The following is a 12,569-nucleotide window of genomic DNA, read 5'->3' as shown; positions in this document are numbered from 1 at the left end:
CTGACGGAGTGCCAAAACGAGCAACCCAGGTGCTGAGAAAAGCCCGTGCCACCTCCACAGATGCCACCGACGTCAATGGCACTGCCTCAGGCCATCGGGTCGTCCAGTCAACCATGGTCAACAGGTACGAGAAACCGTGAGAGGAGGGCAGAGGGCCGACCAGATCCACATTAACATGGTCAAAACGTCTCTCAGGAACCGGGAACAACTCTAGCGGGGCTTTAGTGTGGCGGTGGACCTTGGCTCGTTGGCACTCGACACAGGTGTTAGCCCAATCCCTAACGTCCTTCTTGAGGCCGTGCCAGACAAATTTTGCCGCAACCAGTCTCTGCGACGCCTTCGAACCCGGATGTGAGAGACCATGTATGGCATCAAACACCTGTCTTCTCCACCCTGAGGGAACAATGGGCCGAGGACTGCCTGTGGAGACGTCACACAGGAGCGTGGTACTAGTATCACCAAAGACCACATCCTCGATCTTAAGCCCTGTGGTAGAGGCCTTCAGGCGCTGCACGTCAGGGTCCATGGCCTGATCTGCTGCCATGCGGGCATAATCAAAACCAAGATGGACCGCCCCAGCCACAGCCCGTGACAGGCAGTCTGCAACGTGGTTGTTCTTACCGGCAACATGCCGCAAGTCCGTGGTGAACTCGGAAATGAACGACAGATGACGTTGCTGGCGGGCGGACCATGGCTCAGCCACCTTAGCCATGGCAAAAGTCAGTGGTCGACAAAAGCAGTGAAATGTCGTCCTTCCAGCAGGGAACGAAAGTGTCTGATGGCGAGGTAGAGACCAAGCAGCTCCCGGTCGAAAGTGCTGTACTTTCGCTCGCTGGGACGCAACTGACGGCTAAAGAAGGCCAGTGGCTGCCAGGCCCCGTCTACCCACTGCTCGTAAACCGCACCAACAGCGTAATCTGAGGCGTCTCAGGTGATGGCGATGGAGGCTGTTGAGGAAGGATGCGCCAGCATGGTGGCGTCCGCCAGGGCTGCTTTAGTGGCAGCAAAAGCCTTGTCCATGCACTCAGACCAGTTCACAAGGTGCTTAGGTTTACCTTTCAAGGCCTCATGCAAGGGTTGCATGAGCTGAGCAGCTCGAGGGATGAAGCGGTGGTAAAAGTTCACCATGCCAAGGAATTCTTGCAGGGATTTTACGGTCAGCGGGCGCGGGAACCGCGTGACCGCCTCCACTTTTGATGGGAGAGGGACTGCACCATCCTTAGTAACCCTGTGTCCCAGAAAGTCAATGGTGGAGAGACCAAATTGGCACTTGGCAGGGTTAACAATCAGCCCGTGTCGGCTAAGCCGCTCAAAAAGAGCTCGGAGGTGTGACAGGTGCTGAGATTTGGACGCACTCGCTACCAAGATGTCATCCAGGTACACGAAAAGAAAAGGCAAGTCCCGTAACACAGAGTCCATTAGCCGTTGAAAAGACTGGGCTGCATTTTTAAGGCCAAATGGCATGCGCAAGAACTCAAAAAGACCAAATGGTGTGATCACAGCTGTTTTGGGAATGTCCAGCGTATGTACCGGCACCTGATGATATCCTCGGACGAGGTCCACCTTGGAAAAAATCACCTTACCCGCCAGGTGCGCTGAAAAATCCTGAATGTTCGGGACCGGGTATCGGTCAGGTGTCGTTGCGTCATTAAGCCGCCGGTAGTCACCACACGGGCGCCAGCCGCCCCCTGGCTTGGGGACAATGTGGAGAGGCGACGCCCACGGGCTGTCGGAGCGGCGGACTATACCGAGGCGTTCCATGTTTGCAAACTCAGCCTTTGCAACGCCAAGCTTGGTCGGGTCGAGGCGCCGAGCGCGGGCGTAGACGGGCGGACCAGTAGTGGCGATGTGATGCTCCACACCATGCTTCACCGCAGACGCAGAGAAAGTGGGCCGAGTGATCGCTGGAAACTCGGCAAGCAGACGGTGGAAATCATCCGAAACTGAGAGCAAACTAGATAAGTGTACGGATTCAGTCCCGCTGACCTCACACGCAAAAGAACAAAACGTAACGGCATCAATCAAACGGCAGTTCTTTACATCTATCAAAAGTCCATGTGCACACAGAAAATCGGCGCCGAGGAGGGGAAAAGCAACCTTTGCCGTAACAAAGTCCCATCCAAACCGCTGTCCTCCAAAACACAACTCAACATACCTCATTCCGTATGTGCGGATGGGGCTGCCGTTGGCAGCCTCCATGGGGGGGCCGTGGCTATCAGTCACCATGTCCAAACGGGATGCAGGCAGGACGCTCCTCTGAGCGCCCGTGTCGCACAGGAACCGCCGTCCGGAGATGCTGTCATGGATGAAAAGCAGCCTGCCTCCACGGCCGACGCTCATGGCCACTGAGCGCCGGCCCGGGCGTTTCCCGGCCCGCCAAAACTGCGTGGCGAACGGCACTTGGTAGCCTTGGGCCCGAACTTTGTGTGATAAAAACACAAGCCAACCTGTTGTGGAGCAGAAGAGTGTTGCCGGGGAGAAGCGGCCGCAGCAACGGGCGCGGAGCCGTCCCGCGTCCCCGGAGCGGGCTGCGCGGGGAGGAACGCCGCCACAAACTCTCCCTGACTCGCCAGAAAAAACTTATCAGCCTCCTCAGCCAGTCTCCGACAGTCAGTGATCGCGGTGTTGGCCAGTGCAGCCCTGACTTGGGAGGGCAGCTGACGCAGAAAAAGTTGGGTGAAAAGAAAATCGGGTCTGTGTTCACCCAGGAGATCCAGCATGCGGTCCATGAGCTCGGACGGCTTGCTGTCACCCAGCCCTTGAAGGGAGAAAAGCCGGCTGGCTCTCTCAGCATCCGACAGTTCAAACGTCTTCAACAGGTGAGATTTGAGAGTTATATATTTATCCGTCGCCGGGGGATTTTTAAGAAGGCTCACCACTCTGGATGCAGTAGAATTTCCGAGAGCCGACACAACGTAGTAGTATTTCGTCGTATCGGCGGTGATTTCCCGCAAAGCGAACTGCGCTTCAGTCTGGGCAAACCATGCAGATGCCGACGATTCCCAGAATTCGGGGAGTTTGAGGGTAACAGCGTTCGTAGACATGGTCGTGTCGTGTCTCTGGATACGTCCAGCAGACAAACGTCGGGGTCACCAGTGTGGGAATTGCAGAAAAATGCAGAGACAATTTCTCATTCAAAAAACCTGTGTTGTTTATTAGTAAACCTCAGAACACTGAAACACAAAATGGAGCTGTCCAGCAGCTAGAACCGCATGGAGCTCAACGTCATGACCACATTTAAAGGGGCCTCATCCCTGAACCATACTAGTTGCATGAAGGACAATATACTGCATTTAATAATGAACGGTGTGTGGGACCACACTTGATGAATAAGGTGAATTATGTCCGTAACATTCACTACAATAATTCCAATTTGCAATAACTTTTGAATGGTTTGACATAGAGAGTCGTGGGTGGTGTCATCGGACTCGGTTTTGAGTCCTTGAACATAATTGCTGCAAATTAGCCCCGCCCCTTCATCTGATTGGTCGATATCTGATAGTTCCTACTTTCTGCCATAACTTTTGAATGGTTTGATATAGAGAGTCGTGGCTGGTGTCATCCGCTAAATGTCCAGGCCTGAAGAATCTACATGCAAGTCATACAAGCGCTTCCACTGCAGCACGCCTGAACATGCACAATGGTGCGAGGGCCCGTTCATCGCTGCTTGCAGCTTTAATGTTAGATTTGTCTTTATACTCTTACAAGCATAATTTAATTGAAATGTGCAAACATTAACTGCCAAATTAGGGTTGATCATGAAGTTGCTGATGCTTCTTAAGTATCCTCAACCTGTTGTTCTAAAGAGCTTTATAAGTGTCTGAGTTGATTTTCTTCTTGTTCCAATTACATATTTTGTCCTTATTATGTTTCACAGAGCCTGCACACTTTGCTGTGTGATTATAGGTTGGCTGTGTTGGTGACTCTGAATGTGCCTGTGGAATCGGCTGCGAGGAATCCCTAGGGGTGTTATTGAACTGTAGCTGAAGCCAGTGGGAACACCAATTAGAGCAGCGACTATTTTATCAAATTAAATGTCAGAATCATTTGTGTAACAAACTGTAATATATCCTGCAAGCAATCAGAACAGCATTGAAGGAGATCCTAAATCTTTCACACACTGTACTGTACATGCTCAGCAGAAGAATGTTTCAGAGATTTAATCTGAGATTTAATCTGAGATTAATTTGAAATTAAATATAGAGATTAAATATAGATAGATATTTATGTATTTAACTTAGATGGGGTTTGAATCTATGGAGGATTTTTTGTGCCAAAATTAAATAAATAAATACATCATTAATTAATTAAATTGGGAATTAAATATATCATTCATTCATTAAATGTGTCATTAATTAATTAAAATTAGAATTAAATATGTCATTAATTAATTAAAATACAATTCATTTTAAGTAAAAATATATATTTATTGTTTCAGCATTTAATTAATTAATTACACATTTAATTAATGATTTCGTGTTGTGTGAGAATCATGAAATGTAAAACTGCATTTAATTAATTAATGACACATTTAATTAATGATTTCGTGTTGCTGAATCATGAAATGTAAATGTAAACTGTCAGTTTCACTCGTCAAACTCAGTGGGCGGAGCTAACGCAAATCTAGTGGAATCCATTGCTTTGGTCTGAAACTGGAGGTAGAAGAGGAGCCTTTCTAAACATGACAGCTGTGAGTTGCGTGTTGTAGAGAGTTGCGTGATGCAGCAGCAGGTATCTGCTGTGACGTGAATCACATGTACATGCACACCTCAAATATTCTGAGGTGCAGATATTAAGTGTGACTCTGCTGTCAGAGACCGCAGAGGAAGATGTGACCTTATAGCTAGAGGACTGTTGTCTTCACTCTTCTCTTGCAGCACTGCGAGAAAAGAGAGTCTGCTTTTGTTTGGGGTCACGCAGATGACAGAACTGACAGTAATGGGCCGCCTTAGTTAGGCAACAGCATCTCATCTCTGACAACACCACGTAGAGCTACAGGATGATGTACTTGGAAAAACAAATCGGTTGCATTATATTTCAAAAGGATATTTGATACTTTAAAGAAATTACATAATCTGTGTATATGTTTTCTAACATGTACTATTTGGAAAACATAAAACATTGCATAAAAGGAGTCACCACAATTTGCAAAGCAAAGCTACTCTCAGCGTACACATCACAGCTGACCAGTGCTGTGAAAAAGAGTCATTTTCCTCTACACCTAATAAATGATTGTGTCCCCTTTGGCAACAAAAACTGCAATCAAACAAATGATATAAGTGGCAATGAGTCTTTCACGTTGCTGTGGAGGAATTTTGCAGCCGCATTTGACATGCCAAGCAGCCTGCCTGCCGAACAGCCTGTTTAAGGCTATGCCACAGTATCTCAATTGGATTTACAAAAATATTCAAGATCCTGAAAATGCAGCACCAGATCATCACACTACGACCAACATGGTAGTGATGTTCGGTGTGATGTTCATTTTCTGAAACGCTGTGTTTGTTTCATACCAGATGTAATGTGATCCACACTTTTGTCTTTTCAGCCTAAAGAATATTTTCCCCAAAGTCTTGGAAATCATCAAGATGTTTTTTGGAAATGTGAGTTTGGCCTTAACTGAGGCAACTGATGCCTGCAGTGCGTTACATGCTGTTCCCTGGTTCCTTTGAGACCTCTGGGATTAGTCTTCGATTGAACTGAACTGAAGAGAAAAAAACATTTTATTTTTTTTTATTTTATTTTTTTTATTCTCATTAAATTATGGAATCATTTTTTCAAAATGTTTCAAAATATGCCTATTTGTGGAAAAAATGTGTAGTATTTGAGTTACATAAAAGCTTGTTATTTGTTTTCTTCCTAATTGTCCTTGTGGTCAAGAACCCCCAACACAAAAATGGTTTGGCCGCTGATCAAAATTTGATGTTATCATTTAATTCAACCATTAGAATGGTCAAAATGTCCGGTCAGCACAAGTCCGGTGCTCAGAAAAGAAGAGAAAAGAGAAGAAGAGAAGAAGAAAATAGAGGCCTCATAGATTCTCTACACAAATATTTTTAAAAGGGTGGTGATGGTGAAGCTGGAATTAATAAAGTCAGCGTAGAGCAAGGTAAGAAACAGTGCAGCCAACATTTACCAACCTTGTAACTTAACCTAACTGGCTATCTCTAATGTTAACGTCCATTACCTTGTATAAAAACCTGAAGAGCAGAGGGAGAGGAGAGGAAGAGGGAGAAGGACAGATCCGTGCGCAGGGGGGCCCATCTTAGATTATTTTGTCCCGGGTCCCGGCGTGACTGTCAGCTGCCCTGAAGGGGGAACATTTACAATGCACGAAGTAATGCAAATATTCAAACTCAGCATTGTAATCAGATATATCAGATCAGCTCTATGAAACTATATCAGAAGATCTGACACCTAAACTTACCAACAGCCTGTGGTGCATGAGAGGCAAGAAGGAAACTACAATATCTTTTCAAATTCATGTGATTTCTCATCATCCACCACTTCCTTGTGGTCTTGTCATGTGTTCACATGGAAATGTGCCAGAAGTACATTAGAGCAGTCGCTCGCATAGAACACAAAATGACTTACCACAGGATGCCTTTTGCATATGAGACTCCTCAGATCAGATCTTGGATGAGATTGAAAATTGTCTTTTTACTCTTAGAAAACAAAATTGCATTCAATACATTATGTGCAAAATGTTTATTATTTCCCAAGTGACTAAATGTACTGATTTCATTAGTAGGCAATTATTAAATAGATCCTAATGTCTGATGGAAGGGTAATAAAATAGGAGAGCAGCACAGGAGAATAGTCGCTGAGCTATGAAAAAGCGTGGCGTTCTGTCTGCATTTTGTCCCTCGCTGCTTCTGTAGCATTCCCGCTTGTCATGCCAATTAAGACCTTTAATCCCCCACGTCAGCTATGGGATTCCTCAGCTCATTTATTGCAGCTGCCTGAATGTCACAGGTCTGTGGGTGGACAACGTGACCATGGGATTCCTGTTAACCAAGGAAAATGACAATTGCTTCCTGCTGCAATTGCCAAGCAGAGAGGAGAACTGCAACGGAGCAGTGGTGGATGAGTCACCTGAAGAGACCAGAGCTTAGCCCTCTAATGAAGCTCAGGTCCACTGGTGGAAATGACAAGGGCTACCCCGAGTCTCTTTGGACATAAGAAGGAAGTGGAGGAAGTGAGACATGGGTTCACTTTTTAGACAAGCTGTAGAAAACATGTTACACACCCCCTGATGTGGATATTTAAATTCTCTTCATATCTTTCAGTAACGTTTTATTGGTCGCTTTCATTACCCTTGCTCTGATTCTGATCTGTCCCATCTGCTGCTCACTGTCTTCTATTTAAAAGTCTGACCTTTTTTGTTATTGTTGTTCCCAGACTGTGCCAAATGTTCCGTCTATGTCCTTCTTAACATTAGTATTCATTTGTGGACGCTGTCTAGTTTCAGCAGCATGAAGAGCTACACTTAGTATATTACTGTCTTCAGGATCATAAGCAGAGAAATGTTTCCCTCAGTCCACCCATTGCTAAACCCACTTCATCCTGTTTTGGGTCCTGGACACCTGTAGCCCATGCCAGGCATTATAGAGGTGTGTGTGTTTGTGTGTGTGTGTGTGTGTTTGTGTGAAGGATGGGCTACCATGTTGTTGTTGTTGTTGTTGTTTTTAACTGGTGAGAGGAAAGTGGAATACCTGGAAAAAAAACTGCAGTTTTTGTAATCATTCACATGACTTTTGGAAACATATCAGTTGCTGACTGATCTGAGGCGTCATATTGTAAATGATTTGGACCTTAGTGCTTGAACATATTCATGTATGCTCGTATATACACACATCACTTCTTAATTCATCTATCCATTTCATATACAGCTCAAGACAGATCCCAGTGACTCTAAATAGCAAAATCCAAGTGTGGAAAATGAATGAATGAATGAATGAATGGATGGATGGATTGATGGACGGACGGACGGACGGACGGACGGACGGACGGACGGACGGACGGACGGGCGGGCGAACTCGGTGGGGCCGAGGATCAATACCTCAACCTTCTGTTTGGAGAACATCCAACTTCCCCTGGCTGCCCTAGGCTTCTAGGAAACTGGAGAACAGACAGAAGGATCCAAACCACCATAATTGAAAAGAATTATACATGTAGATGGTGGTCTTTAAAAAATAATGTTAACTTTGAGGTAGATTCAAGGTGGGAAAACTCTTATCGGCATTTGTAATGAAAGCCTGACTGTCACTAATTTACACAGTTTCTATGAAGTCTTTGGCAGATAACTGAAAAAAGCTCCAGTGACACCAATTGATTTGGTCACAAATGACACATGTATAGCCCAAAAGAAAATATTCATGCCACCAAGTGTTTAAAAACATGCAACCACATCTCTTCCAGGTGAAATAAAACAAATATAGGATTACGATTGCAAAATCCACTTCATTGATTGTTAACCTTGATGCAGTTTTTGTACTCTCTTTTCTCTCTTTCTACTTCCTACTTTCTACCTCTTTGCTACATTGACCAAAGATTGGTCTTCATTGCTTGTGTGTACATTTCCAGACTTTTGTGTTAAACATATGAGCTCATGTTATATGCAGTTGTATTTACTACGAGAAAAGAACTAAGTGCCACATACAGTTGAGTGAAAAAGTGTTTGCCCCCTTCCTGATTTCTTATTTTCTTGCACGTTTGTTGCACTTAAATGTTTCAGATCATCAAACAAATTTAAATATAAGACAAAGATATCACAAGTAAACACAAAATGCAGTTTTTAAATGAAGGTTTTAATTATTAAGGGGAAAGAAAAATCTTTCCCCAAACCTACATAGCCATTGTGTGAAAAAGTGATTGCCCCCGTAAACCTAATAGCTGGTTGGTCCACCCTTAGCAGCAACAACTGCAATCAAGCGTTTAGCGATAACTGGCAATGAGTCTTTTACAGCGCTGTAGAGGAATTTGGCCCACTTTGCAGAATTGTTGTAATTCAGCCACATTGGAGGGTTTTCGAGCACAAACCACCTTTTTAAGGTCATGCCACAGCATCTCAATTGGTCGGGACTTTGACTAGGCCACTCCCAGGTCTTCATTTTGTTTTTCTTAAGGCATTCAGAGATGGACTTGCTGGTGTGTTTTGGATCATTGTCCTGCTGCAGAACTCAAGTGCGCTTCAGCTTGAGGTCAGAACAGATGGCCGGACATTCTCCTTCAGGACTTTTTGGTAGACAGCAGAATTCATGGTTCCATTTACCACAGCAAGTCTTCCAGGTCCTGGAGCAGCAACAGCCCCAGACCATAACACTACCACCACCATATTTTACTGTTGGTCCTTTTCTGAAATGCCATGTTACTTTTACGCCGGATGTAATAGGACATACACCTTCCAAAAAGTTAAACTTTTGTCTCGTCAGTCCACAAAGTATTTTCCCAAAAGTCTTGGGGATCATCAAGATGTTTTCGGGCAAAACTGAGACGAGCCTTTTATGTTCTTTTTGCTCAGCAGTGGTTTTGGTCTTGGAACTCTGCCATGCAGGCCATTTTTGCCCAATCTCTTTCTTATGGTGGAGTCATGAACAATGACATTAATTGAGTCAAGTGAGGCCTGCAGTTCTTTGGATGTTGTTCTCGGGTCTTTTGTGACCTCTTGGATGAGTCGTCGCTGCGCTCTTGGGGTATTTTTGGTCGGCCGGCCACTCCTGGGAAGGTTCACCACTGTTCCATGTTTTCTCCATTTGTGGATAATTGCTGTCACTGTGGTTCACTGGAGTCCCAAAGCTTTAGAAATGGCTTTGTAACCTTTTCCAGACTGATAGATCTCAATTACTGTTTCTCATTTGTTCCTGCATTTCCCTGGATCGTAGCATGATGTCTAGCTTTTGAGGATCTTTTGGTCTACTTCACTCTGTCAGGCAGGTCCTATTTAAGTGATTTCTTGATTGAGAACAGGTGTGGCAGTAATCAGGCCTGGGTGTGCCAGAAATTGAACTCAGCTTTCCAAAGATGTGATAAACCACAGTTAATTTATGTTTTAACAGGGGGGCGGGGCAATCACTCTTTCACACAGGGCTATGTAGGTTTGGATTTTTTTTGCCCCTTTAATAATAAAAACCTTAATTTAAAAACTGAGTTCTGTGTTAACTTGTGTTATCTTTATCTAATATTTAAATTTGTTTGATGATCTGAAACATTGAAGTGTGGCAAACATGCAAAATAATAAGAAATTAGGAAGGGGGCAAACACTTTTTCACACAACTGTATATGAGGTCAGAAAATATTGAAGAAAAACAAATAAGAGACAATCATCAGCTCTGTCGTACATCATTTTATCTATTCCTACATATGTTATTTCCCCCAAAATGACACAGTTGACTGAGTGAAAAGTGTGACTCTTCTAGCTATTTTACTATTGAACAATTTGTCTGAGGTCCCATGGACATATTTCCCAATTACCTGTTTAGACAGAGCAAGCGGATCATTTAACTTGCTGCTGACAGCTTGTCTTTTCTGTTTAGCTTACAAGTGTGAGGCACAGGCAGAAAGTGTAGATGTGGGTATTCAACACAGTCACAGCTTTTCACAAGGATCTGCTTGTGGTGGCTTGTATCAAGCAAAATCTGGCTGCCTCTGGAAGGTTTCATTTATCATTTCTCATCCAAAAATGTCTGGCATTTTAACATATTAACACAAGCTTCTCATTACAGGACTGATTCAGGGGTGTGACCAAGTATGCAGAGGGATAAATGTCTCATGGCTGATTTTGTTTGCTGGTTTATTGTTACTTGCTGTGTTGACTCTTCAATACAAGTAAGCTGTAAAAAAGGCTGAAGAGTGACCCTGTGTACCTGACAAAACATGCGGTTCAGAAAATGTCCCGGTGCCCTGGAGGAACATTATATCGAGAATGATGCAATGTGAAACTGGGACAAGAAAGCCGTTCAGTTTAGATTTTGTCTTGTGTTATGGCAGACAATCTATAGTTACATTGAGATTTCTATGCTTCTGTAAAATCCCTCCTCCCATGCTTATAAACAACACACAGGCACACACACACACACACACACACACACACACACACACACACACACACACACACACACACACACACACACACACACACACACACACACACACACACACACTCACACACACACACAGCATATGATCTCTCCCCATGCCCCCAGATTGCACATCTATCATGTACCCAGGAAAATCTCTCCTCCTTCATCAGCACGCTTCACTTCTGCTCTTTGCTTTCTACCACTTTATTGCTAAAATAAAATGAAGCAAAGACTTCTTCAGACTTCCTTGCTTACTGCCCCCGTTTACTGACAATTTCTTGCTCTGCTGGACCTTCATGAGGTACATGGGTTCATGTATTGATCTTCATATCAATATATGCACACCATGCAATTGCAGTCAATTATGCAACCAGACAACTAGATTCCAGTTTAAACATAAAAATTGAAATGAAGGACGCATCTTTCCAAGCCATGCACAAGGCAAAAATCAACACCTTTATCATGAGCACTCTTGAGCTATTCTTAAAGGGGACCTATTATGGCATCTAATACCTATTTTACACAGGCCTTGAATGTCTTAAAAACAAGCTTTTGATTTTTTTTGCTAACTAAATTAGAAATTCAGCCTCTGAGGAATGTCTTTATCATCCCATTCTCTAACCTCATTATCTATGTGGGATTCTGAGTGGGCGGGGCTCTGTGCTGATTGGCTGCCTGAATGACGCGATACACCGCTACGAAAAAATGGCGGACGCTCTGGCCGGTGGAGTTAGTTGTGGCCGTGGTTTCACACATCGGAGGCCAACCTATGTAAATCGCATTTTCGTTACGTCACGAAAGAGAGAGCAGAATCTGAATGGCTCGTAGAAGCCACATGACACTAGAAGGATCATCCAGGCGGCTGTACAGACACTGCAGAATTTGGTTGCTTTCCTCCTTCTCTGAGTTGGCAGGATGAGGGGAGACCACTTTATATATGTTAAAGCAAGAAAAAACGTGTTTTTCATAATAGCACTCATCCAACCATTCAAATGTTCATGGCAGAAAATAGGAACTTTGTAATATCTACCAATCAGAAGAAGGTTAAGGACTCTAAACCAAATCCAATGACACCACTCACGACTCTTCATGTCAAACCATTCAAAAGTTATGGCAGAAAATAGGAACTATCAAATATTGACCAATCAGAAGAAGAGGCGAGGCTAATTCAGGCCAATGAAAGTCAAGTACTCAAAACCGAGTCCGATGACACCACCCACGACTCTGTATGTCAAACCATTTAAAAGTTATAACAGAAAATAGGGACTATCAAATATGGACCAATCAGATGAAGGGGGGGCGCGCTTTTTGGCGTCTAGCGTCGCCACGGTAACGCTTTTGACTGAGAAAAGTTGCAAGATGGAGACGCACATTTGGATGTATAACACACTTGGGTGCACGTTACGGTTCAAATTTGGTGACTTTTGGGGCACGTTTAGAGGGGCAAAAAGGCCCTCATTTCGTCGGAAGAAAAATAAAAACGAGAAAAAC

Source organism: Cololabis saira, chromosome 11 (genome assembly GCF_033807715.1).
Source record: "Cololabis saira isolate AMF1-May2022 chromosome 11, fColSai1.1, whole genome shotgun sequence".
NCBI lineage: Eukaryota > Metazoa > Chordata > Actinopteri > Beloniformes > Belonidae > Cololabis > Cololabis saira.
Note: the sequence above shows the minus strand (reverse complement) of the source record.